Below are 4369 nucleotides of genomic sequence, written 5' to 3'. Positions count from 1 at the left end.
CAATATCTGGCATTAAATAAATTCGGGACCCAACTGTTCTACTAGTATGTAGCTATAACCAATCCTTAAGGGTGTTTCAACATCACAATAATGAACCTCAACAGATATGAACACATAACAACAACTGATGCGGCACACATCCCAATAACATCATATAAACAACAACAATATCGATATTCACCCTTATTCCACCTTGTTGTGGTATGCAACCCGATCCCACATGTCTACACTTATTACTCCTCAACACATATCACCCTTATTCCTCCTATTGCGGCGTGTAACCCGATCCCACATGTCCACCCTTATTACTCTTTGTTGCGGCGTGCAATCCGATCCCACCAGACAATCACATTTACCCTTATTCCTCCCGTTGCATTGTGCAACCCGATCTCAGTATATAAATAAGCACCAAACACAAAAATAAAGACAAGTGTTTCACCAGTTAGTTCAAATCCTCCACAATACTTATACCTCAATCCACACAATGGAATATCACTACGATTATGAAACTTCACCAGTGTAAACTACTCAGCGAGACCAATCAAGGTGTACCATAAGGCACCAATAAACCAATAAAGACCAACAGAGTAATAAAATAAAACCATGAAACAATTGAATACTTCAATAAAGAGAGAAAGAGTTAATATGAAGCAATTAGACATGAAAACAATTATGAACAATTAACAATTAAGACATGGAAATAATTATGAACAAGTAGCAATTAAGACAACGAATAGTATGATAGGAAACGGGGAAGGGAACAAGCTAAAAATGGTAATTTTGTGGCGCGTAGGTACTTGTCACCACATCTATACGCCACACACATGGAATTTCATATAGCAAATAAGTCGGGGATTCCTATTCCCTCAAGTCAAGGTTAGACCAAATACTTACCTCAAGCCAACAGGTATTTCAAAGCTCGATTCCACCACCAATTCACTCATATCTAGCCATAATTAACTTAATAACATCAATAAACGCTAAGGAAACCAATTCTAATGCATATTCAAAGATTTCCCAACATTTTTCCCAAAAAGTCAAAAATTGACCTCGGGCCCGCTTGACCAAAACCCGAAATTCTGACCAAAATCCGATTACCGATTCACTCTAGAACCCGGATATGCAATTGGTTTTGGAATCCGACCTCAATTTGAGGTCTAATTCCCCAAATTTCGAAATTCTCAAATTTCACCCAAAAATACCAAATTTCCCATGAAAATCGCTAAATTTTGTGATGAAATCTTGGAAAAAGATGAAATAGATTGAAGAAAATGAGTTAGAAATCGCTTACCTATGGTTTGGAGAAGTTTGGGTCTTTGGAAAATCACCTACGGAGGTTTAAGGGTTAAGAGAATTGAAAAATGGGTGAAAATCCCGTCTATGTCCCAACTTAACTACTGCAGATGTCGCAATTGCGACTGGAGCTTCGCATTTGCTAAACTTGCAAATGCGAGGAAATTATTGCAAATGCGAACCCCCTCACATTTCTTCTTCCTTCGCAAATGCGAAGGAAAGTTCGCAATTGCGAACCTCATCCTCCGCAAATGCGGCTATAAGATCGCATTTGCGACCAGTCCCCTCCCAGTTTTTACTTCGCAAATGTGAAGAGCTGGCCTAGCTACTCTTCACAATTGCCACACTGACAGGCCTCACAATTGCGAAGTCTGGTCTCGCAATTGCGAGATCAGAGGCCAACACCAGAACTGAAACCTGCAACATTTGTTTGCAAGTCCAAAACACCCCGTGGCCTATCCAAAACTCACCCGAGCCCTCGGGGCTCCAAACCAAACATGCACACAAGTTTAAAAATATCATACAAACTTGTTCGTGCGATCAAATCGCCAAAATAATATCTTAAACAACAAATTTAACACCAAAACTCATGAATTTCACAAGATAGTTCAAAATTTCTAACTTTTCAACCAAAGGTCCGAATTACATCAAATCACCTCCGTTTTTTACCAAATTTCACAGATAGGGCCTAAACACCATAACAGACCTGTACCGAGCTCCGTAACCAAAATACGGTCCCGATACCAACAAGATCAAATCTATTTAAATTTCTAAAAACCATTACATTTTTAGTTAAATAATTTTTTTCAAAAATTCATTTCTTGGGCTAGGGACCTTGGAATTTGATTATGAATATATGCCCAAGTCCCATATTTTACTATGGACCCTCCGGGACTGTCGAAATATGGTTCTGGGTCCATTTACCTAAAATGTTGACCGAAATCAACTAAAATTGTATTTTTAAGCTAATACTCATTATTTCTCAAATCTTTCACACAAAAGCTTTCCGGTATCGCGTCCAGATTGCACATTCAAATCGAGGAGAAATAAAGGAGGTTTTCAAGGCCTTAGAACACGGAAACGGATTCTAAAATAAAAGATGATCTTTTGGGTAATCACATTGAAGTTCAAGAACTAAATGTAGTTCAAGAATAGGTTATGAACCAGTTCTAAACCAAATTAAACAACAACCAAATCCAGCACAAGGTGAATAAGTTGTACAAGCACCTCTTAGAAGGTTTACACGAGAACGTCATGTACCAACTATATTAAATCTAATGGTACAAGATGATGTATCAAATAAGGTTGATTATAATGATGATGATCCTAAGACCTATGAAGAGGCGACACAAGGATATGACAATGAAATATGGCAAATGGATGTGAAAACAAATTTCTTTAATGGTGAGCTAGAAGAGGATGTGTACATGACACAACCTGAAGGTTTCACATCTCGGCCTGATCATAATAAAATTTTCAAGCTACAGAGATCCATTTATGTACTAAAACAAGCTTCTCGAAGTTAGAATATTCGCTTTAACAAGACAATTGAAAAATTCAATTTTATTAGATGCGAAGAAGAGACTTGTGTGTATAAAAATATTAGTGGGAGTACAATTATATTCTTAATACTGTATGTTGATGATATATTGCTCATCGAGAATGATGTACCAGGATTGCAAAGCACCAATATTTGGCTATCTGAACAGTTCTCCATGAAAGACTTGTGAGAAGCAGCTTATATATTGGGAATAAAGATCTATAGAGATAGATCTAGGAAGCTGCTTGGACTTTCCCAGTCTTTGTACATTGATACCATTCTGAAAAGGTATAATATGGATAATTTCAAAAGAGGCTATCCACCGATAGGCACTAGAATTACTCTCAGTAGGGAGGATTGTCCTAAAACACCTGAAAAGATAGAACTCATGAGTAGGATCCCATACGCTAGTGCAGTGGGAGATATCATGTATACCATGACATGTACATGTCTTGATGTGGCTTATGCACTTGGAGTGACTAGCCGATATCAGGCAAATCATGGTGAGGAACATTGGAAAGTGGTGAAGACCATTCTTAAGTACTTAAGAATGACTAAAGACCAATTCCTCATTTATGGAGATTCTGAGTTGAAACTTGAAGGCTATACTGATGCAAGTTTCTCTTCAGATAAAGATGATAGCAAATCTATTTCTGATTATGTATTCATCTTCAATGGTGGTACAGTGAGTTGGAAAAGTTCCAAACAAGCTACAGTAGCTGATTCAGTGACTGAAGCAGAATATATAACAGCTAGTGAAGCTGCTAAGGAAGTTGTATGGATGAAAAGGTTCTTAACTGAACTTGGTATGGTTTCTTCAATAGAAGGTACAGTCCCATTGCCACACACAATAATGGAGCCATTGCTCAAACAAAAGAACCAAGATCACACCAAAAATCCAAACACATTCTGCGGAAGTATCAGTTGATAAGAGAAATCATTAAACATGGAGACGTTGAGATTCAAAAGGTAAATGAAAAAGAAAATGCTTCTAGCTCATTCACTAAAGCTCTAGCGTAACGGAGTTTGACAAGCACAAGTGAAAATTGAGAATGAAGTACAAGAGTGATTGAATCTAGTGCAAGTGGGAGATTGTTAGGGATGTAATAGATATGCCTAAGATCCAATCTCATATTTGATGATTTGAACATATTTTTGTGAACGTTATTTGATATAAAATATATATGGCATTTGATATTGTTTTATCATTGTTATTAATTGCTTGATTAATTTGATAAGGTCCTTGATTAAATTTTGAGACTTGACATCATGATGGAGATCATGATAATGAGAGTAAAGTTTCTTACAATTTAATCTAAATTTGTTCTTGATCGTAGGATTATTAATTTGGTCATTAATAATCCAATTAGATCAATATTTTATGTGATCGCCTTTTATGAGTGTGAGCACGTAATTTTTTCCCTATATAAATTACTCCCATAAATTCAAAACAAAATAATTTCTTTTCATTATTTGCAATTTTTGTGAATTTTGTGGCATTTTCTGATAATTGTTTGCATTTGTCTGTGCATTTTT

This window comes from Nicotiana sylvestris, chromosome 2 (assembly GCF_000393655.2).
Source record: "Nicotiana sylvestris chromosome 2, ASM39365v2, whole genome shotgun sequence".
Lineage (NCBI taxonomy): Eukaryota > Viridiplantae > Streptophyta > Magnoliopsida > Solanales > Solanaceae > Nicotiana > Nicotiana sylvestris.
The sequence above is the reverse complement of the archived record's forward strand: the minus strand, read 5'-3'. Positions refer to the sequence as shown.